A 24,921-nucleotide genomic window follows, 5' to 3' on the forward strand; every position below is an offset into this window, starting at 1 on the left:
GGGAATTAGGAATGGGCAACAAATGCTGGCCTTGCCAGTGATGCCCACATCCCCTTAAAGAATAAAGAAATAAAAGTTAATAACTGGACCAGAGTTTAATATTGGGGATCTACAGCCGATTGCGTACACGGGGCTGTGGTGCCCCTTTCACAACTGCTGTCTGATCTTTCCCCAGAATTCAGAAACGCTGATCAGGTAATTCCTGAATTGACTTTTGGTAAGAACTCTACATTTCAGTGTCTGAAATGTGCCACTGAAATGTGCCACTGATTAGCATCTTCAATTAGAAAGTGCTGATTAACCTTGCTGACAATTCTTACTAAGTTGTACATTACACACAGTGACACCTCCATTATCCAACAGTGAATGGGAATTGGTCGAGAATCGAGAGTCTCCAAATGCTATCCCTCCTGTCAGGTACAGAAATCTCCTGATGTGGAGAAGCCGGCGTTGGACTGGGGTGAGCACAGTAAGAAGTTTTACAACACCAGGTTAAAGTCCAACAGGTTTGTTTCGACGTCACTAGCTTTCGGAGCGCTGCTCCTTCCTCAGGTGAATGAAGAGGTCTGTTCCAGAAACACATATATAGACAAATAGTCTTCAGAACAGTGACCACGACACCACACAACCCTGTCATGGCAAACTCTGCAAGACGTGCCAGATCATCGACATGGATACCACTATTACACGTGAGAACACCACCCACCAGGTACGCGGTACATACTCGTGCGACTCAGCCAACGTGGTCTACCTCATATGCTGCAGGAAAGGATGTCCCGAAGCGTGGTACATTGGCGAGACCATGCAGACGCTGCGACAACGAATGAACGGACATCGCGCAACAATCACCAGGCAGGAATGTTCCCTTCCAGTCGGGGAACACTTCAGCAGTCAAGGGCATTCAGCCTCTGATCTCCGGGTAAGCATTCTCCAAGGCGGCCTTCAGGACCCGCGACAACGCAGAATCGCCGAGCAGAAACATATAGCCAAGTTCCGCACACATGAGTGCGGCCTCAACCGGGACCTGGGATTCATGTCACATTACATTCACCCCCCACCATCTGGCCTGCGAAATCCTACCAACTGTCCTGGCTTGAGACAATTCACACCTCTTTAACCTGGGGTTACCCCATCTCTGGATCTGTAAAGATTTAATCACCTGCTAATGCTTGCATTCCTAGCATTGTTTGGCATCTTTGAATTTGTCTATATATGTGTTTCTGGAACAGACCTCTTCATTCACCTGAGGAAGGAGCAGCGCTCCGAAAGCTAGTGACATCGAAACAAACCTGTTGGACTTTAACCTGGTGTTGTAAGACTTCGTACAGAAATCTCCTCAGCACGGGAATGGAATCGACCTCAAGAAATAACCATGTATTAATCTTTTAAATCTCAAGAAAGTCATTATATGTTATGGCAAAAGCTCACACTCAATCTATCTTGAATAAAGCTTTCACAACAGCTTGCTGGCTGACAATTATAGGACAGGCCTGTGATCTCTGCTCAGAACAAGACTCCAGCACGGGTTTTAAAACAAAACATTTATAACCCTGATTCAGTTGGATACGTAAACCAATTGTCGTTGGTTTGTCTGAGTAAATGTTGCACCAGGCCTTTGAGAGAGAAATAATAATTTTAGACAGGAAAGTGATTTTGAAGTGATTGATTCTAATTTCAACCCAACAACACTCTGGTGACAACATGGACGAAAGGTTTTATATGGGGAGGTGATAGCGTAGTGATATTGTCCTCCAACTAGACCAGTAATCCACAGGCCCATGGTCATGTTTTGGGAAATTTCAAGCAAATGTATTTGAAGCTTTGGAGGATAATCAAATGTTCATTTTAAAAAGCGAGCTATAAAACAGTCAGGGTGGTCCCTGGGTTTCGACCACACGAGCTGTCGAGAAATAAACTAAACATGAACAAAATTTCAGTTGTGCCTCCCGAATAATCCCCCCAAACTCTTGCCATTACTGTTCCACTGTCTTCCGTGCTAGGCTACCCTTCCAATCAACTCTGGCCAGCTCCTCTCTCATGTCTTTGTAGTTACCTTTATTCAATTGTAGTACCGTTACACCTGATTCCAGCTTCTCCCTCTCAAACTGCAGGGTAAATTCTATCATATTGTGGTCACTGCCCCCTAAGGGTTCCTTCACCTTAAGTTCCCTAATCAGGTCTGCCTCATTACACATCACCAAATCCAGAATTGCTTGTTCCCCAGTGGGCTCTACCACAAGTTGCTCCAAAAATTCCCTTTCTTGGGATCTGCTAACAACCTGATTTTCCCAGTCCACCTGCATGTTGAAGTCCCCCATGATTATTATGGTATTGCCAATACAATTGCAGGAACCCACTTCTCGCTGGTAGTACAGCTGTGCACAAATACTTGCTCTCCTTGTACAATCGAGTGCTTTTTGGGATTACCTTCTCTTCAGGTTTGTGACTGCTGATTGTGTTCCACTATCTCAGACGTCTCGGGGCAAATGTTGATCACATGTCGTTCTCAGCTTCCTCTTCAGTAGTAGTAAAGCTGGGGAACTCTGAGTGGTCGTGTGTGTGGTGTTGCGAGACGTCGCCAAAAACTGTTTAGACGGCAATTTAATGAACCTTGGTCCTTGAAGGTTTTCAGTGCATCTTCAAGGACTGGACAAACCAATTGTAGGGATTTTTAGTTTTCATTGCTGAGCACAACATCGAGGGCCGAAGGGCCTGTTCTGTGCTGTACTGTTCTATAAAACTAAGGAGCAAACACTGTTATTTGGATTTGGGATCATTTTGAAATGAGAAAACATCAGGCACTTTATAATGGGTCAAAATGGAGAAGAAACTAATAAAATCTGCGAATGCCTGGAACCAAATGGGAATGTTTGATTTCTGTTTTATCCATGCTGCTGCCTTGTTCTGCATTACAAGCCAGCGGGTTGCCCACTGTACTAAACCAGTCCCAGATGTGCATGTTAGGTGGATTGGCTATGCTAAATTGGCCCTAGGTGGGATTACGGGGATAGTGTGGGATTTGGGTCGAGGTGTGATTCTCTTTCAGAGGGGTGGTGTAGACTCGATGGGCCGAATGGCCTCCTGTAGGATTCTATGATCCTCCTAACCCTGACCATAGATTAAATCATAAATTATGTAATTTACGACTTTCTGGATCAAATTATCCAGGAAACTTTCTCCTTCCCCAGTCTAATTTCTATAGTTCAGGCGACAGCTCAACAACTCTGAGCTGATATTCCTGGTGCTGCATTTACTGCAGATGCCATTGCTGTGAATCATATTGATGCCCACCAGTTTCTTCAAAGCTGTGACACATCACTTCAATTTAAGGTTTGACCTGGAAGTTGTACAAATTCTGAGTATTGGCATCATTTTCTATTTTTATTTCATATTTATTGTATCCGCAGTATTTTGCTTTTCTTTAACCATGGAACTTCATATATGCAAATAGATTTATTCAATTTTTCTACCTGTTAACACTTGAGCTTTGAAAGTCCAAAGCAATTAATATACAGTCACTGCTTCTTAGTGCGAAGGTGATGTTTTAATATTCTCTTTGTGAGAAAAGAGACACCTGTTCACATTGTCTGCTGAGGTTCAAATGAGTTGGCATCTGACCAACTCTGCTTTTAATCAAATCTAGGCTAGAACTATGGAGCAGATCCCATTCGCTCGGATGCTGTATCAGCTGACTTAATTGTTTTATATCTATCTCTGAAATCGTAATCGGCGATGGATGATTTTATATTGGACAATGGGGCTTGCCCATGGCGATGCGGTTACCCAGCATTCACCGAGAGGGTGGCTATGCCCCAGCTTCAGTCCAGAAGACCATTGCGCAGGCGCAGTGTCTCTCTTACTGGCGTATGCGCAGTGTCTCTCTTACTGGAGTATGCGCAGTGCGGGTGTTGGAAGTGTTCGGATGGGATGTGCAGGAGCTGCAGGCAGAGATGAACTAATTAAGATAGCGGGCGAGTGAGGTTAAATGCAGCCGGCGTGTGAGGAGGGAGGCTTCATGAATACCTGGTGCAGGAATAGAAGGTTTCATAAACACCGGACGAAGGCCTCATCCGCAAATAAAAACATCGAGGCCCTTTGTTGGGACCGATGTTGCAGCCGCCATCTTTAGATAACAGCGAGCAGTGCGGCCGCCATCTTTGTAGGGGGCAATGGGCAGCATGGCGCATGTGCTGCGCCATCTTTATTTGGGGCATTTGGCATGAATTCCAGAAGTTAGTACCTGGCTTCCAATGTTTGTCTCTTGTTCGTTAAGTCGTAGAATCATTGAATGATTACATTACAGAAGATTCACCTGAGGAAGGTGCAGCGCTCCGAAATCTAGTGATATCGAAACAAACCTGTTAGACTTTAACCTGGTGTTGTAAGACTTCTTACTATTACAGAAGAAGACTGCTTAGCCTTCCTGTTAGTGCCAGTTCTCTGCCAGAACAAAGCAGTTAGTCCCACTCCCCTGTGCTTTCACTCACAGGACCAGCTGCAAATATTCCCCATCCCGTTACCTGTGGAGAAGTTGATGACTGATCTTCTTGAACTGCTGCAGAAGTTGCTCCCACAGTGTTGTTCGATAGGTAGTTGCAGGTTATTCATGCAACAATGTTGAAGGAACAGCAATATTTGTCTCATACAATGTGTGTTTATATCGTATCATTCATGTCATGGAACATTCCAAGGTGTTTCATGGGAATTTTATAAAGCAACATTTGGCACAGAAGTATGTAGGGACACTTGAGGACTGATTGTCAAAGGTTTGGCCAAGGATATAGAATTTACGGAATATTTTAAAGTAGGAAAGGAAGATAGAGGGGAGAGGATTAGGGAGGAAATTCCAGCATTTATAGGCTTGGAAACTGGGGAATGGACACCAAGGATGGAGTGATTTCTTAAACTGGAGCCTTTGTAGGTCAGCGAGCACAGGGGCGGAACACGACTTGGTGTGACTAAGCACATAGGCAGCAAAGATTTTGATGACCTCCAGAATACAGGGAGGTTGAATGTGGGAGGCCGACTGGGAGTGCTTTAGGATTGTTAAATCTAGAGGTAATAAAAGAATGTGTGATGGTTTCAGCAGCAGAGTGGAATTGAGCGATTTAACTGAAGCAGAAATAGTTGGTCTTGGTGATGATTTGAATATCTGGTCAGAATCTCAGTTTGGGAATTGTTGTGAATAGTTTAGTTTGGCCTTAGAAAGTTCCCAGGGAGAATAATGGGGTCATTGGCTCGGGAGTGTGGTTTATACTGGGAACTAAAGACAACAGCTTTGGTCTTCCCAATATTAAACTGGAGGAAATGTGTGCTCATGCAGTATTGGACATCAGACAGATCGGATGGTGTTTGACCTGATCGGGATCTTGGAGATGATGTTGTTCATATTCGCTTGCTAGACTGACCCTTCTATGTGGTGGATGTTGAGGGGTTGGGAGATTGTCAAATGGTGGTTCAGTTTAACATCTATAAAATATCTCTCCATTATACCCTGTCTTTCCCAACCACTTGTCTCTCTCCCACCTCTCAATCTTTTTCTCTCCCACTTCTCTCACATTTTTTCTCTCTCGTCACGTAGAATTGTCTATCCCAGAGGTTTGTGGATGCTCCATCATTGAATATACTTCAGGCTGAGATGGAGAGTTTTGATCTCTCAGGGGGTAAGGGGAGTTGGGGAGATGCAGAAAAGTGGAGTTAATAGACCAAAGCCATCTACGATCAGAGTAATTAACAGAGCAGACCCGATGGGCCGAATATGTTACTGCTGTTCCTATTTCTTATGATCCAATAGGGGTCCGAGTTTTGTGTAGGTCCAGACTGGGAGGCAGGTTCCCTTCCCTGAAGGATCTTAATGAACCAGTTCGGTTTTTACAATAATCCAGCCATTTTCATGGTCATTTTTAGGTAGTGCTGGCCCCACAAATGACCAGATTGATTCAACTCAATTTCACAACCTGCCTTTGAATTTTTGTGGGCTCTCTCTCACTCCCTATTTTCTGTTTTAAGTCAATTTCACAGAGGATTAGAAGAAGAGGATTTGTGGGTGGAAAACTCAAACCAAACATCACATCAGGATCTGAATATCATCAGATGTTTTGAGAAATGTGGGGACTGTGTGGAGGGATTCGGGTCCCTGTCTCTGCTGGAAACTCATCGGTGCAGTAACAGAAGGGAGAGGCCACTTCTCATCCTGTGGGAAGGAATTCACTCGGTCATTCACCCTGCGAGTTCACACTGGAGAGAGACTTTTCAGATGCCCCAACTGCAAATCCTGTGGAAAGAGGTTCAATTCATCACCAGATCTCACTGCACACCAGCAAGTTCACACAGTGGAGAAACCATAAAACTGTGTCAAAAGTTCCTGGGAACTGATGTCCCATCAACGTGTTCACACTGACGAGAGACCGTTCAGGTGCTCTCACTGCGGGACTGGGTTCAGGCGATCGTCTGACCTCACTGTACATCAGCGAGTTCACACTGGAGAGAGACCGTTCAATTGCTCAAAATGTGGGAAGAGATTCACTCGGTTATCCAGTCTGCAGACACACCAGCGAGTTCACACTGGGGAGAGGCCTTTCTCCTGCTCAGAGTGTGGGAAGGAATTCACTGAATCATCAGGACTGCTGCGACACCGGCGAGTTCACACAGGGGAGAGGCCATTCGCCTGCTCTGAATGTGGGAAAGGATTTACTCGGTCTCAGCACCTGCAGAGACACCAGCAGGTTCACACAGACACAAAATCATTCAAATGCCCAGACTGTGAGAAGTGTTATAAAGGTTCCCTGGAGCTAATACGCCATCAACGTGTTCATACTGGGGAGAGACCTTTTAAATGTTCAGACTGTGGGAAGTGCTTTAAAAGTTCCTGGGAACTGATATCCCATCAACGTGTACACACTGACGAGAGACCGTTCAGGTGCTCTGACAGTGGGACTGGGTTCAGGCGATCTTCTGAACTCACTGCACACCAGTGCGTTCACACTGGGGAGAAGCCGTTCACCTGCTCCAAGTGTGGGAAGAAATTCAAACACTCATTCATGCTGCTGACACACCAACGAGTTCACAGGCGAGAGACCTTTTAAATGTCCAGACTGCAGCAAATGCTATAAAAGTGCTGGGAACCTGATGCTCCATCAGCGTTCTCACACCGACGAGAGGCCATTCAGGTGCTCTGACTGTGGAACTGAGTTCAGACGAGCTTCTCAACTTACTGTTCACCAGCGTATTCACACTGGGGAGAGGCCATTCACCTGCACTGTGTGGGGGAAGGGATTTATTGATTCATCCACCCTGCAGAAACATAGGAGAGTCCACACTGGGGAGAGGCCATTCACCTGCTCCCAGGGTGGGAAGGGATTCACCCAGCCGTCCACCCTGCTGAGTCACCAGCAAATTCACAAGTAGCCGCAGTGACTGGATTTTGTTGTTAATCACATCCAGGATTGAACCATGTTCATTGAATCTGTTTCTGCTAATGTTAAAGGCCAACCCGGTTAGAATGATTAATTTTCTGTATAAAGGGGCAACACTGTGGTGCAGCGGTTAGCACTGCTGCCTCACGGCGCTGAGGTCCCAGGTTAGATCCTGGCTCTGGGTCACTGTCCGTGTGGAGTTTGCACATTCTCCCCATGTCTGTGTGCATCTCCCCCCACCACAACCCAAAGCTGTGCAGGGTAGGTGAATTGGTCATGCTAAATTGCCTCTTAATTGGAAAAAATAATTGGGTACACTAAATTTATATTAAAATAATATTTCTCTATGAAGAATAGATCAGTTTTATTTTCAATACACAGTGTGCTGAATATTTTAATAACTCTCATACAAGTTTGTTCCTTTTTTAGCTGATGCTTCCACTTGTGGGGCATTCTAGAATGGGAGGTCAGACTCTTAGGATAAGAGGTAGCAAATTTAAAACAGATTTGAGGAGAAACTACTTTTCTCAAAGGGTGGTGAATTGGAATCCGTTACCTCAGAGTGTGGTGGATGCTGGGACAGTGAGGAAATTGAAGGAGGAGTTAGACAGATTTTTAATTGGTGATGGGTTTTGGAGAATGGGCAGCACGGTGGAGTTACGGCCAGGATAAGATCGGCCATGATCGAATGGCGGAGCAGACCCAATGGGCCAAATGGCTCAATTCTGCTCCTATATCTTATGAACTTGTGAAATAGGTGCTCTCCCTCTGCCCTGTCTCCTCCATGCTCACCTCCAACAAGTGGGAGGCGCTCCGAGAGCTTCTTTGTCACTAAGATTGAGACAGTCAATCAGCTGCCTCTGCTGATTCTCTCCCTTCCCACAGGGCCAAATTGCATCCTAAAGGTCCGGCTTGTGCAAGCCCTGAACTCGCATCATCGTCCAGTTTCTCTCCTCTCTTTTAGCTCCTTCTATATTCTCTTGTCCATGAGACCTGCCTTCTCCCTCGATCCCACTCTGACTAAACTGCTGACCGCCTACTTTCTCCAAGTTAGCTGAAACACCCTGGGATGTTTTATTACATTAATTGTGTTATATAAATACAGGTTGTTATTGTTTCACCACAGCCAGTTTGTGCAAACTAAGATTCCACAAACAGCAAGCAGACCAGTGACTGATTAATCCAGTGTTTCTTTGGGTGTTAGTTGAAACACAAATGTTGGTCATACTGCACCAGGAGAACTCCCCTGTGGATATATGTGGAGGTGAAAGTTCTTGTATTTATTTCACAGCTTTCACACCCTCTGAACATCCCAAAGTGATTCACAGTCTGTGACAGCATCAGACAGTCAGCATGGGTTTACAAAAGGGAATTCATGCTTGAGAAATCTGGAATTCTTGGAGGATGCAACTAGTAGAGCTGATTAAGGGGGAGCCAGTATATGTTGCTTATTTGGACTTTCAGAAGGCTTTCAACAAAGTTCATATAAGAGATTAGCGTGCAAGATTAAAACGCATTGGATTGGGTAGTGTATTGAGATGGATAGAAAACTGGTTGGCAGTCAGGAAATAACACAGTGGTTAGCATAGTTGCTTCACAGCTCCAGGGTCCCAGGTTCGATTCCTGGCTTGGGTCACTAGCTGTGCGGAGTCTGCACGTTCTCCCCGTGTCTGCGTGGGTTTCCTCCGGGTGCTCCGGTTTCCCCCCACAGTCCAAAGATGTACAGGTTAGGTGGATTGGCCATACTAAATTGCCCATAGTGTTCAAAAAAGGTTAGGTGTGGATGGTATGGGCTTAGGTGGGTTGGTCTTTCCGATGAGGACTCGATGGGCCAAATGGCCTCCTTCTGCCCTGTAAATTCTATGTCTAAAAAGGTCTTTTACTGAGTGGCAGGCAGTGCCCAGTGGGATACCGCAGGGATCGGTGCTAGGACACCAGCTATTCACAATGTACATTTAATGATTTAGATGAGGGAACAAAATGTAATATCTCCAAATTTGCAGATGACACAAAGCTGGGTGGGAGGATGAGTGATCAGGAGGAAGCAGAGATCCTTCAATGTGATTTGGATGAGTGGGTAAATGAATGGCAGGTTCGTATAATTTGGATAATTGTGAGGTTTGGTAGGAAAAACAGTAAGGTAGAATATTATCTGTGTGGCTATAAATTAAGAGAGAAGAATGTGCAATGAGACCTGGGTATCCTCATACACCAGTCACTGACGGTAAGCATTGCAGATACAGCAGGCAGTAAAGTAGCAAATGGTCTGTTGGACCTCTTAGTGAGAGGATTTATGTACAGGGACAGGGATGTCTTGCCACAATTGTACAGGGCGTTGCTCAGCCCAAGACCGCAAGGAACGTCAGAGAGTCGTGAACACAGCCCAGTCCATTACACGAACCTGCCTCCCATCCATTGACTCCATCTACACCTCCCTCTGCCTGGGGAAAGTGGGCAGTATAATCAAAGACCCCTGCCACCCGGCTTACTCACTCTTCCAACTTCTTCCATCGGGCAGGAGATACAGAAGTCTGAGAACACGCACCAACAGATTCAAAAACAGCTTCTTCCCCACTGTCACCAGACTCCTAAATGACCCTCTTATGGACTGACCTGATTAGTACAACACTCCTGTATGCTTCACCCGATGCCGGTGTCTATGTATTTACATAGTGTACCTTGTGTCACCCTATTATGTATTTTATTTTATTTTCATGTTCGAAATGATCTGTTTGGAGGAAAATACTTTTCACTGTAACTCGGTACACGTGACAATAAACAAATCCATCCACAGGGTGACCGTGTACTGTGTCAAACCTGACATCTGCACAACCAGACCCCACTTTTCCTGGAACAACATGTCTGCTGCTTTCCAGGCCTCTTCCTTTCCCCTCACTATTATCTCAGATAGCTAACAAATTCCACATGTGCATCATCCTCCAGCCACCTATGGCCTCCATTTTAAATATTTACATTGGTCTTGCCAACAGCAATGGGATATCTGCTATCACCGGGATTGTTTCTAAAATACTACCTCTCTGATTTTAAGGATTCTGCAAGCAATACATTGATCTAGATGTCAGTAATCCATATCCTCACGTGAGTTCCACTGTTTAATATGATTATTTGTTCACATAGAAAACGTATATCATTTAACCTTCAACAGCATCTTCCAACCCCACGACCTCTAACTTCCACAGAACCATAGAATTCCTACAGTGCAGGAGGAGGCCATTCAGCCCATCGTGTGTGCACCAACATTCTGAAGAGCACCCTCCTCCCACTGCCCCATCCCATACTTGTAACTCCCATTACCCCACCTAACCAGCACATCTTTGGACAGTAAGGGGCAATTTAGCATAAACTCTACCACCTAAAGGACAAGGGCAGCAGGTACATGGGACCACGTCCGCCTGCAAGTTCTCCTAGTCACAAACAATCCTGATTTGGAATTAGACCATTGGATAAAAGTCCTGGAGCTCCCTTCCTAACAGCACTTTGGGTGTCCCCCTGCTACATGGACTGCAATGAACATACAAACATAGGAGCAGAAGTAGGTCATTCAGCCCCTCAACCCTGCCCGTCATTCAATAAGATCACAACTGATCTGATAGTAACCTCAAATTTTCACTTCAAGAAGGCAGCCCCCATCTCAAGGACAATTTGGGGTGGCCAATGAATGCTGGTCTATCCAGTAATGTGCACATCCCATGAACAAATGTAAAAACCCAATTAAAACTGACTCATTACATCCCCCTCCAGACAAACTACAAGAGATTGTCTTTAAGATCAGTTCCTCATTTATCGTCTGTGCTTTTCTGAACGATGATTTGATTTATTATTGTTGGAATTCTTTGAAGAGGTAACCAGTACAGGCAATAAGGGGGAGCGAGTCGATATGATATATTTGGACTTTCAGAGGGCGTTTGACAAAGTCCTGCATAAGAGATTATTGCGCAAAATTAAAGCGCATGGGATTGGGGGAAATGTATTGAGGTGGATAGAAAACTGGTTGGCAGAGAGGAAACAAAGAGTAGGGATTAATGGGTCCTTTTCAAATTATCAGGCAGTAACTAGTGGGGAACCACAGGGATCGGTGCTGGGATCCCAGCTATTCACAATATATATTAATGATTTGGATGAGGGAACAAATGTAACATCCTGAAAGTTTGCAGATTATACCAAATTAGATGGGAGGGCGAATTGTGACGAGGATGCAGGGATCCTACAGTCTGATCTGGACAGGTTGGGCGAGTGGGCAAATCAATGGCAGATGCAGTATAATTTGGATAAGTGTGAGGTTATTCATTTTGGAAGCAAAAACAGGAAGGCAGATTACTACCTGAATGGTTGTAAATTGGGAGAGGGAAGTGTGCTTTGGGACCTGGGTGTCCTTGTGCACCATTCTCTGAAGGTAAGCATGCAGATACAACAGGCAGTAAAGAAGGCGAACGGTATGTTGGACTTCATTGCAAGAGGTTTCGAGTATAGAAGCAGGCATGTGCTGCTGCAATTGTACAGGGCCTTTGTGAGGCCACACGGAGTATTGTGTGCAGTTTTGGTCTCCTTCTCTGAGGAAGCATGTTCTTGCTCCCGAGGGTGTGTTACCAGACTGATCCCAGGGATGGCGGGACTGTCATATGAGGAGAGATTGACTAGGTTGGGATTGTTCTCACTGGAGTTCAGAAGAATGAGGGGGGAATCTCATAGAGACTTATAAAATTCTAACAGGACTAGACAGGGTAGATGAAGGGAAGATGTTACCAATGATGGGTGTGTCCAGAACCAAGGGTCACAATCTGAAGATTCAGGGTAAACCATTTCGGACAGAGATAAGGAGACAAGAGTGGTGAGCCTGTGCAATTCATTACCACAGGAAGTAGTTGAGGATAAAAATTTGAATATGTTCAAGAGGCGGCTGGATATAGCACTCAGGGAGAATGGGATCAAAGGCAATGGGGAGAAAGCAGGATTGGGCTATTGAGTTGGATGATCAGCCATGATCATGATGAATGGCGGAGCAGGCTCGAAGGGCCAAAAGGCGTCCTCCTATCTTCTATGTATGTATGTTCCCAGCAGTTACTTTTCTTCAGTAACATCCTCATTCTCCCTAAACTACCCTGCCTGTTAATTCTATTATTTCTGATAGTTCCATTATTGTAGCTAGAAACATTATGCATCAGAATTTAATCTATTCTGTTGCTCACTCTGGTTTAAGTTTAGGTTAATAACAGACAAACTCTGTCCTCTCCCCGATCCACTAAAGTTTCCAATGAGTCGATTCTGTGGAATGGAATGTCTTATCAGTGTTTCCATGGTGACCTTTCTGCAGTGAAGGAATGTCTTATCAGCGTTTCCACGGTGACCTGTCTGCAGTGAAGGTATGTCTTATCAGCGTTTCCACGGTGACCTGTCTGCAGTGAAGCGCCTGCTTGAGTTTCTAACTCAGACTAAACTTCTATCTCCCATAACATCCCATTATATCACAGTAAGAAGCCTTACAACACCAGGTTAAAGTTCAACAGGTTTGTTTCAAACACTAGCTTTCGGAGCGCTGCTCCTTCCTCAGGTGAATGAAGAGGTATGTTCCAGAAACATATATATATATATATTATATATATATATATATATATATATATATATATATGTAGACAAAGTCACTGTTGGACTTCTTACTGTGCTCACCCCAGTACAACGCCGGCATCTCCACATCATGAACACATTATATCAGACATTGGATGTCAATGTATTTCAGCCATGTTATATTAATGTCTCCAAAATCCGAAAACAAGTTCAGATACCACAAACTTTGAAATGTGGGAGGACAAGTTGATAAAGTGTTTCAAAAACACATGGGATCCAAGGTTTTATAATTCTGGGTGTGGAGCACAAAAGGACAGAGGTCATGTAAACCTCTACAAATCATTGGTTAGGCTGCAGTTAGAATATTAGATCAGGTTTTGGGGATCTTACACCAGGAAGGATGTCAAGGCCATGGAGAGGGTGGAGAAGAGATTCACTGAGATGATCCCAGGGAAGAGAGGCTTCAGTTTCCAGGAGAGATTAGAGAAACTGGGGCTCTTTACATTCGTACAGAGGCTGACTGGAGATCAGAGGGAGGGGATTTGATTCTGGCCTTGGGTGACTGTGTAGAGTTTGCAATTTCTCCCCTTGTCTGCGTGGGTTTCTTCCGGGTGCTCCGGTTTCCTCCCACAGTCCAAAGACGCACATGTTAGGTGGATTGGCCATTCTAAAAGATTTCCCCTGAGTGTCCAAAGGTTAGGTGGGGTTCTGGGGATAGGGTGGAGGAGTGGGGTGCCGTATTGGAGGGTCGGTGCAGACTCGATGGGTTGAATGGCCTCCATCTGCACAATAGGGATTTTATGAAATGGAAAAAGGGCTCATATAAAATATCAAGCAGGACTGTACAACAATGTTCAGGACTCACTGTCCCTCTGGGCCTGCGGGGTGTGTGTGTGTGGTAAGGGGGGGGGGGGACCGGTGATGGTTTCTCTTATCTCTGAATGAAATGTTATTTTTAAAGTGAAGGGTGTCTGTACTGGAAAATCTGAGTACCAAGTGCCAGCTTGAACCATTCTCCAAACTTACAGCACAGCTCCCTCTACATTGCCCCATTAAACACTCCCAAGGCTGATACAAAATGGTGTTAGATACAGAATAAATCTCCCTCGATTCTGTTCCCATCAAACACTCCACAAGGTTGGATACAACGTAAATCTTCCCCTGCACTATCCCCATCAAAAGCCCCTAGGCCAGGTACAGCACGGGGTTAGATACAGAAGAAATCCCCTTATACACTGTCCCCATCAAACACTCCCGGGCAAGTACAACACAGGGCTAGATACAGTGTAAAGCTCCAGTTACACGATATCATCAAACATTCTCAGGGCAGGTACAGCACAGGGTTAGTATAATCAAACACTGCTGGGGCAGATACACAGGCAGGTTTGCAAAACCATCCCTGGATGGCAAGGCTAGGGGAGACAGCATGGAAGGTATGGGGAGCTGGGACTGTTTAAATTTGGTTTCGGGAGTCGCAGATTACCTACAAAGTGAATTTCACAAAACATTTCTTGATATTTTACATTTGCCAAATCACATCTGCACACTCGCACCGATATCCTCACATGAGGCGACATGGGCTCCACCCAATGCAGACAATTCATAGACTTTCAGGTGATCTCATATTAGAACTTGGAATTATTTTCAACCAATCCACTAGTGTTTGTAAACAGTTCACTCAATTGTTATAGTTTGAACAAGACGTTTTTTTAAATATGTTTATTAAGAATTTTTTAACAAAATTTTCAACCATACAAACAAACCCCGCCCCCCGTAACAAAAAGAAAGAAAGCGCACATAGCAAGACATGAACATGGCAAGTCAATATGGTACAGAACTTTGGACATTGGATTCCTCCCATACATATCAGTTTTCCGGATCATTCATGTATTTTCTTGCTCAAATGTCCCCCAGGAAAAAAAACCTTCCCCCTCTTTCCCCCCCCGGGTTGCTGCTGCTGTCCGACCTTCATCTAACGCTCCGCGAGATAGTCTAGGAACGGTTGCCACCGCCTGTAGAGCCCCTGCGCAGACCCTCTCAAGGCAAACTTTATCCTCTCCAATTTGATAAACCCTGCCATATCATTTATCTAGGCTTCCACGCTGGGGGTCTTCGCCTCTTTCCACATTAACAAGATCCTTCGCCGGGCTACTAGGGACGCAAAGGCCAGAATGCTGGCCTCTTTCGCCTCCTGCACTCCCGGCTCGTCCGCTACTCCAAATAGTGCTAGCCCCCAGCTTGGCTTGACCCTGACTTTCACTACCTTAGATGTTCTCGCAACTCCCCTCCAGAGCCGGGCATGACCAAAACATTTGGACATGGTTCGCTGGGCTTCCTGAGCACCTCCCACATCTGTCCTCCACCCCAAAGAACCTACTCAACCTCGCCCCCGTCATATGCGCTCTGTGAACTACCTTAAACTGTATCAGGCTAAGCCTGGCACACGAGGAAGAGGAATTAACCCTACTTAGGGCATCGGCCCACAGCCCCTCCTCTTCCCATTTACCCTTCAGCTCCTCTACCAAAGCCTCCCCCTCTTCTTTCATCTCCTGGTATATCGCCGACACCTTGCCCTCTCCGACCCATACACCCGAGATCACCCTGTCTTGAATCCCCTGTGCCGGGAGCAGCAGGAATTCCCTCACCTGCCGCCTCACAAACGCCCTCACTTGCATGTACCTGAAAGCGTTTCCCGGGGGTAGCCCAAACCTCTCCTCCAGCGCCCCTAAGCTTGCAAACGTCCCGTCAATGAACAGGTCCCCCATTCTTCTAATCCCTGCCCGATGCCAGCTCTGAAACCCTCCGTCCATCCTTCCCGGGACAAACCTATGGTTGTCTCTGATTGGGGACCACACCGAGGCTCCCGTCGCACCCCTGTGCCGTCTCCACTGCCCCCAGATCTTTACCGTTGCCGCCACCATCGGGCTCGTGGTGTACCTTGTCGGCGAGAGCGGCAGCGGTGCCGTCACCAGCGCCCCCAGGCTCGTTCCTCTGCAGGACACCATCTCCACCTCTTCCATGCTGCCCCCTCTCTCTCCATCACCCACTTATGGATCATCACCATGTTGGCTGCCCAATAGTAGCCACCCAGATTCGGCAACGCCAGCCCTCCTCTATCCCTACTACGCTCAAGGAACCCCCTTCTTACCCTCGGGGTCTTACTCGCCCACACAAAGCCCATAATGCTCCTGCCTGCCCTCTTAAAAAAGGCCTTGGTGATCACAATTGGAAGGCATTGGAATACAAAAAGAAACCTCGGGAGGACCACCATTTTAATCGACTGCACCCTGCCCGCGAGCGAGAGTGGCAACATGTCCCACTGTTTAAAGTCCTCCTCCATCTGCTCCACCAGCCTCGTCAAGTTAAGTTTGTGCAGGGCCCCCCAGCGCCTAGCTACCTGGATCCCCAAGTACCGAAAGCTCCTTTCCGCCCTCCTCAATGGTAGGTCGTCTATCCCTCTTCCCTGATCCCCCGGATGCACCACAAAGAGCTCGCTCTTCCCTGCATTGAGCTTATAGCCCGAGAAGTCCCCAAACTCCCTTAGGATCTGCATGACCTCCACCACCCCCTCCACTGGGTCCGCCACATACAGCAACAGGTCGTCTGCAGACAGCAACACTCGATGCTCCTCTCCCCTTCGGACCACCCCCTCCATTTCCCAGACTCTCTTAATGCCATGGCCAAAGGTTCAATTGCTAGTGCAAACAACAAGGGGGACAGGGGGCACCCCTGCCTTGTCCCTCGATACAGCCGAAAATAGTCCGACCTCCGCCGATTCGTAACCACACTCGCCACCGGGACTCTATATAGTTTAACCCAACTGATAAACCCCTCTCCAAACCTCCGCAACACTTCCCAGAGATATTCCCACTCTACTCGGTCAAAGGCCTTCTCCGCGTCCATTGTTGCCACTATCTCCGCCTCTCCCTCCACCGATGGCATCATTATCACGTTTAGGAGCCTTCGCACATTGTTATTTAGCTGCCTACCCCTTACGAATCCCGTCTGGTCCTCACCCCCGGGACACAGTCCTCAATCCTCGTAGCCAACATTTCTGCCAGCAACTTAGCATCTACATTGAGGAGCGAGATCGGCCTATACGACCCGCATTGCAGTGGGTCCTTATCCCGCTTCAGGATCAAAGAGATCTTCGCCTCCGACATTGTCGGGGGCAGGGTCCCCCCTCCCTGGCTTCATTGAAGGTCCTTACCAGCAGTAGGGCTAACAGGTCTACATACTTCCCATAAAACTCCACCGGGAACCCATCCGGTCCCGGGGCCTTCCCTGCCTGCATGCTCCCCAGTCCTTTAACCAGCTCCTCCACCCAAATTGGCACCTCCGCACTCCAGTCCTGGTAGACTCGGATCACCGCATTCTCCCGTCTACTGCTCCGCACCTTCTTGGCCCATCTCAGAACACTCTCTTTGTCCGCAAAGCGATGGAACCTCGCCACTATCGCTCTTGGCGGCTCGCCAGCCTTGGGTCTCCTCGCCAGGACCCGGTGAGCCCCTTCTAGCTCCAGGGGGCTCGGAGAGACCTCCGCACCCATCAGCGAATGGAGCATCGTGCTCACATACGCCCCGGCATCAGCCCCCTCCACTCCTTCGGGCAGACCCAGAATCCGGAGATTCTTCCTCCTCGACCTGTTCTCCAGGACCTCGAATCTCTCGGCCCACCTCTTGTGCACCGCCTCGTGCGCCTCCATCTTTACCGCCAGGCCCAGGATCCCGTCCTCGTTAGTTTTATCCCTCACCTCACGGAGCTCCACCGCCTGGGCCTTCTGGGTCTCCTTCAGCCCCTCGATCGCCATCAGCATTGGCGCCAGCACCTCCTTTCTAAGCTCCTCCACGCAGCGCCTAAGGAACTCCTGCTGGTCCGGCCCCCATGCTGCTCGATCTCTGCCCTCCGCCATCTTGTTTTTTCCCCCTCGTTTCTGCCACTGCTCCAAAGCCTCTTTTTCCGTCGCTCCACTGCTAATCCCCGCCATACGACGTAGGGGGACCTTACTTCACCTTCCCACACGGGATTCAATCAAAACAAATTCCCGTTGTGGCTCCTCCGGAGAGCCTAAAAGTCCGTTATAGCGGGAGCTGCCGAAATGTGCGGCTTAGCTCCGCATCGCCACAACCAGAAGTCTGAACAAGACTTTTAACGATTAGGAAGGACAGGAATTTCAGATGGTAAATTGAAAGAAATGTAGTTAAAATAAAGATACATGGGCAGCACGGCGGCTAGCACTGCTGCTTCACGGCACCGAGGTCCCAGGTTCGATCCCGGCTCTGGGTCACTGTCAGTGTGGCGTTTGCATTCTCCCTGTGTCTGCATGGGTTTTGCCCCACAATCCAAAGATGTGCAAGGTAGGTGGATTGGACATGCTAAATTGCCCCTCAATTGGAAAAACGAATTGGGTACTCTCAATTTATTTTAAAAAACGAGAATATAGGTGCATATCGATACAGAAGGAAAAGGGTAAACTGATCGATACAGAAAGAAAAGGGTAAACTGATCGATACAGAAGGAAAAGGGTAAACTGATCGACACAGAAGGAAAAGGGTAAACTGATCGATACAGAAGGAAAAGGGGAAACTGATCGACACAGAAGGAAAAGGGTAAACTGATCGACACAGAAGGAAAAGGGTAAACTGATCGACACAGAAGGAAAAGGGTAAACTGATCGACACAGAAGGGAAAGGGTAAACTGATCGATACTGAAGGAAACGGGTAAACTGATCGATACAGAAGGAAAAGGGTAAACTGATCGATACAGAAGGAAAAGGGTAAACTGATCGATACAGAAGGAAAAGGGGAAACTGATCGATATAGAAGGAAAAGGGGAAACTGATCGATATAGAAGGAAAAGGGGAAACTTATCAACACAAAACAGACCTTTACCATTTCTTTTGGTTGATGGCTGTAAAAACATAATCCCTCTTGTACCCCTTCTTTGACAACAATTCTGATGGGAATCTTGCTTTGGGGATTCCAGTTCTTGGCTGGCAACAGACCTTCTCCTCGGGGTTTAAATACCTAAGTAGCTCCTCCCTCAGTTTGAATAAACAGATTAGAACTCAATGGTTGGTCAGTTTCATTACTGAATCGATTTGATTGGGTTTTAACCATTTGGGTAAATGTTTCAGATCAGGATACAATGGGAATGTTTAATGTATCCCTCCTGTCTGATCCTGCACAACTCTTCAATTCATTGTATGACCTTCCAGTTCCAAATAAGATTACCAAGTGTATGAAACCTCACTGCTAACCATCTTATCAGATCATACATTCCTTCTTACAGAAGCTGTAGTACATAATTTAAAACAGACTGATATAGTTTTAGGTATGTCTTTAAACACATACTAACTGATTATTAAATCTTCAATTAAATTTAATTGACGCTATTTGTTTCTGGCTGGTGAATGATGAATACACTTCATTGCTTAATAGCTGGATACAAAATGCCCTTTACATGTAAATATTAGTCTCAAAATGGTTTCCTTGATCTTGTTTGCTTATTCAATAAATATTAAATGTAACTTGTCTAAAAATGAATAATTTCTACTGAAATTTACTACCTAGTCCCACTTATAGGTGTCTGTAAAGACTTTTGTTCATCCCCCTGCATGATTCAATGGGCTAATTTGTTCAGGAGAACAACAAAGATGTGAGAGTGGAAATAATCTGGAGTTCATGATGAGGTGTTATTGTTCAGTGGTTACAGTCCCATCTCTGAGTCAGGAGGATGTGGGTTCAACTTCACCTCCAGGAACCGGACCATAAAATCCAGCTGATATTCCGATGCTGTACCGAGGGAATACAGCACTGTCTTTCAGAGGAAACCTTCCAATATAACCCCATCTGCTCTTGCAGCTGGACTTAAAAGGTTCTGCTGATGATATTTCGAAGGAGGAAGTTCTCTCGGGTGAACTGCTCACTATAAAGCCCTCAGTGATGAGCACTGAACAGATAATCTGGTCATAATCATAGTTTTGAACTCACTTTCTTGCTTCACAGATGCTGCCTGACCTGCTGAGTATTTCCAGCATCTTATTTGTGTTTGTTGGAGCCTGTTGTACACAATCTGGCTGCTTTATTTCCTACATTACAACAGTCACTACATTTCAAAAGAACTTCTTTGTGTGTAAAGCACTTTCTAAGAGAAATGAAGGATTCCAACACTGTCCATTTAATGCAATTCATGTCCATTCTATTAATCCCTTTAACAGGGCTCGAGTTTAACATTAGGGAAATAAATCTCAACTGTCAAAATGGACATGGTTCATTTCTGGGTGTAGGAATCCAATCCCTGTAATCACATGTGAACTCTCTGGTGTTTCAGACGATTGGATGGCCGAGTGAATCCTCTGCCACACACGGGGCAGGTGAACGGCTTCTCCCCAGAATGGATTCGCTGGTGTTTTGTCAAATCACTTCCGCTTTTAAAGCTCTTCTCACAGACAGAGCATTGAAATGGTCTCTCATCAGTGTGAACAAGTTTATGTTTCTTAAGCTGCGATTTCAAAGTGAACCCCTTCCCACATTCAGCGCAGGAAAAGGGTTTCTCCCCAGTGTGAACTCGCTGGTGATCCCGGAGATTATATGGATTAGTGTAACTCTTCCCACACTCAGAGCAGGTGAATGGTCTCTCATCAGTGTGAATACGCTGGTGTCTAAGAACGTGTGCTGATTTAATAAATCCCTTCCCACACACGGAGCAGATGAACGGCCTCTCACCAGTGTGGACACGCTTGTGATCAGTGAGGTGGGAAGAACAAGTGAATCTCTGCCCACACTCAGAGCAGTGGAATGGTCTCTCCCCAGTGTGAACCCGTAGATGCTCTGTGAGGTTGGATGAAGACCGGAAGCTCTTCCCACACTGACAGCAATCGTACAGTTTCTCTCCAGTGTGAACTCGCTGGTGCGACGTTAGGCTGGATGCTGAAGTGAATTCCTTTTCACAGGTGGAGCAGGTAAACAGCTTCTCTCTCGTGTGAACACGTTGATGAATAATTAGACTCCCAGCATTCTTATAGCTTTTCCCACAGTCAGAGCAGTTGAAAGTCCTCTCCCTGGTGTGACTCCATCGATGATTTTCCAGCTCTGATGGGGATCTGAGTCCCTTCCCACAGTCCCCACATTTCCACGGTTTTCCCATGCTGCCGGCCTCCTTGTGTTACCAAGGCAGTGACGTAGTGGTATTGTCACTGGACTAACAATCTAGAGACCCAGGGTAAAGCTCTCGGGACCCAGGTTCAAATCCCACCACGGCAGATGGTAAATTGAATTCAATAAAGATCTGGAATTCAAATTCTAATGATGACCATGAAACCATTGTCAATTTTTGTAAAAACCCATCTCGTTCACTGATGTCCTTCAGGTCTGGCCTACATACGACTCCAGATCCATAGCAATGTGGTTGATTCTTAAATGCCCTCAGGGATGGGCAATAAATGCTTCCACAACCAGCAATGCCCACATCCCATGAACAAATGAAAAAAAAAACAGGCCTGGATAATCAGTTGAAGCCTCTTCCACACACACAACACGTGTACGGTTTCTCCCCACTGTGAACGGTGCAATGTTTTTTCAGGCTTTTCAGTCAGTTCACTGGAACACTCTCACTCAGGTGTGTGTGGGTCTCGGTGCTTGTCCAGTCACAATGATGTTTCCGATCCTTTCCCACAAACAGAACAGACAAACATTTCTCCATCCACATTCAAAAGTTGGTGATATTCAGATCCTGGTGAATGTGTCAAATCCTCTCCTTCCAATCCCCTGTAAAAGGAGTTGACAGTGTCAGTATCACTTTCATTCCAGGATAGAAATTCAGAACAAATCATTCTAATTTCTATGGAATATTCTTCCCTCTCTGGTTTCCCCAAATATGTTGCCCAATTAAAGTAAAAGGAGGAAAAATCCCAACATGAACAATGGTAAGCTAGGGTAGCATTGTGGTTAGCAATGCTGCCTCATGGCGCTGAGGACCTGGATTCGATACGGCGCCGGGTCACTGCCCATGTGGAGTTGTACATTCTCCGCCTGTCTGCGTGGGTCTCATCCCCACAACCCAAAAAAGATGTGCAGGGTAGGTGAATTGGCCATGCTAAATTGCCCCTTAATTGGAAAAAAAAATTGGGGACTAAAAATTTAGGAAAAAAAGGAAAGCTTTTTAACTGAACAAGAATGATGCTTTCAGTGTCTCAGAAGCACTCTGCACCCGAGGTAACAACAGCTGTGGAAGGTATCAAGCGTGGACACCTCATGGTCCCGCTCCAGGGCCATCTGAACATGGACAAGAGCACAAAAGAGAGGCCAGCAGCATCCCCCATAGGGCTCACCCATCCAGATGTACAAATTGGTATTTTAAGCAGACTAGGAGCAGAATTTCCGCTCCGACTAGCCCAGACCCCTCCGTGTAGCAAAGCTGACTTTCTAAAAGAGCATCCTGCCTGAGCCCACTCCCCCACCCTATCCCCATAACCCCCCCCCCCCCCCTAACCTGTAGATCTTTGGGTTGAGGGAGGACAGCAGAGCACCGGAAGAAATCCACAGACACAGGGAGACTGCAAACTTCACAACGACAACCACCCAAGCTCGGATTCGAATCCAGGTCTCTGTCGCTGTGAGGCAGCAGTGCCAACCACAATGCCGCTTATTAACAATTTAAACGATCGCCCGGCATTAGGACCCAGTTGGAAAAGAGACCCTAAAGTCCTGCCCATTGTCTGACCTCGGCCAGCCGCCAGCGCTCTTCTCCTCGGTGAACCAACATGGCGGCCGCTCGCCTGGGCCTGGTCCCAGACACAGGACCCAGAGCCAAAATCTCGCTACCTCAGGGTCTTATTGAGGGTTTGCGGCCTTCACTCGGGAGTTGAGACACTCTCCTCTCCACAGCTGGCTCCATCCATCATCTCTCCCCCCCGGGTTCCATATCCTTACCAGTTTATTGCAGCCTCTCCGCGCCACCACTTCCCGGTTCCCTCCGAATCGGAAGAGGAAGCCACCCAGAATGCCCCGCGGCTGGCCCTGGAGCATGCGCACTCAGCGCCTGCGCAATGAGAGAGTTGGATGAGAGGTTTCTGGGCCGCGGAGGATTGTGGGAACCTTAGCCACCATTCATGAGCTGCAGGAAGTCAGTGTTTTACTGGCGACTAACCGCAGCTCAAACCTCAACCTATAATTCTGTTCCTTTCTCTCTACAGATGCGGTCTAACCTCATTAGTGTGTCATATTTTGATATTCCAACATCTGCAATGTTTTTGCTTTTTAAAAATTCATTAATTTTATACTGGAGTGGCTGGCTGGGCCAGTATTTATTGCTATTCATAACTGCCTTGAGCAGTAAGCCTACTTGTGACAATAATAAAGATTCCTGTTATTGTGCATAAGTCAGCGGTTCTTTCTATCCAGGGGTCTTTTAATGCTCCTGAGTTACGAATCTGACCAGAACTCGATTGTGTAATAATAATAATCATCATTATTATTGTCACAAGTAGAATATAAGAGGTCTATGAAATGCAGGAGAGATTAAATGGCGAAAGGGATGTAAGACAAAATGAGATGGTAATCAGGAATATAGAAAGATTTCTAACACTGATGGTGGCCATTCCGCAGGGTGGACAATTCAGTGAATCAAGAATGGTTAGAGTGTGGTGCTAATAATGCCAGGGTTACAGGGTTGATCCCTGTGCTGGCTGTCCAAGTTTTTATTATTGCAGTGTAAAACCTACTTCTGCCACTAATAAAGATTATTATTATATTTATTTCAAGGAGGGTGGAGTCTAATAGCAAAGTGGTGTTGCTGCAACTGCACAAGCAGCCAGTGAGGCCACATTTAGAACACTGTACAGTCTTGATCACCTTCTTCAAGGAAAGATGAGGGACTGCCAAATGTGGAAAGAATTTCTTCTCCCAAAATGGTAAATCTTGGAATTATTTACCCCAGGAAATGTGGAGGCCGAGTCCTTGATCAGTTGCAAGGCTGAGATCGATCTGTTTTTAATCAGTAGGGGAATTAAGGGTTACTGAGGGAAGGTAGGAAGGACATAGTGAGTATTAGATCAGCCATGATCTTATTAAATGGTGGAGCAGCTCATAGGGCTGAACGGTTGACTCGTGTTCCTGTTTCTTCTGGTCTGTTCTGTTTGTAGGTAAAGATTTCCAATATCTGTGTGACTGGAGAAGCACTGAGATATATAAAATCCTCGTTAGACACCATCTGGACTGCTGTGATTTCACAAAAAAAAAACACAAAAGCTGGAAAGCTTCAGCATACCAGGCAGCGTCTGGGGAGGGAAACAGAGTTAATGTTTCAGGTCAGCATGATCTTTCAACAGATCAAGAACAGTGTTCCCATTAGGGACAAAGGGGGAAATCTGTGGGTGGAGCCAGAGGGCATTGGTTGGACGTTGAACAAATACTTCACATCTGTCTTCACCCAAGAGAATGAGAAGGTAGACATGGAACTCAGACAGAGAGACTGACGTTTACGAGCAAATTGAGATAGGGAGTGACATGGTATTGGAGGTATTGGCTGGCTTAAAAGTGGACGAATCTCCAAGTCTGAATGAACTGTGTCCCAGGATGCTGAGAGACGAGGGAGGAGATTGCAGGGGCTCTGAACCAAATTTCTAATTCTTCTCTGCCCACAGAGAGGCGCCAGAGGACTGGTGAACACCTAATGTGGTCCCACTATTTCAGAAAGGTTGTAGAGATAAATTAGAGAACTACAGACTAATGAGTCTCATTTTCAATTCATTTCATGTCAGTGGTAGGGAAAATATTGGAGAAAATTCAGAAGGAGCGAGACTTACCTTCACTTGAAGAGGCAATATTTGATCAGGAATAGTCCACATGGCATTGTTAGAGGGAGGTTATGCCTAACAAATCTGAATTGATTTTTTATGTGACCAGCTGTGTAGATGAGGAT

General features: G+C 46.3%; 1 long non-coding RNA gene across 1 annotated transcript; it reads right to left on the reverse strand.

The window, feature by feature from the left end:
- Nucleotides 1–19,359: 19,359 nt before the first annotated feature.
- Nucleotides 19,360–23,000, reverse strand: LOC140419362 (uncharacterized). Its single transcript, XR_011945728.1, has 2 exons — nucleotides 22,932–23,000; nucleotides 19,360–21,767 (listed from the first exon to the last, which is right to left on the reverse strand). It is a non-coding gene; the product is annotated as an uncharacterized lncRNA (long non-coding RNA).
- Between the last annotated feature and the right edge of the window lie 1,921 nt (nucleotides 23,001–24,921).

Source organism: Scyliorhinus torazame, chromosome 5 (genome assembly GCF_047496885.1).
Source record: "Scyliorhinus torazame isolate Kashiwa2021f chromosome 5, sScyTor2.1, whole genome shotgun sequence".
Lineage (NCBI taxonomy): Eukaryota > Metazoa > Chordata > Chondrichthyes > Carcharhiniformes > Scyliorhinidae > Scyliorhinus > Scyliorhinus torazame.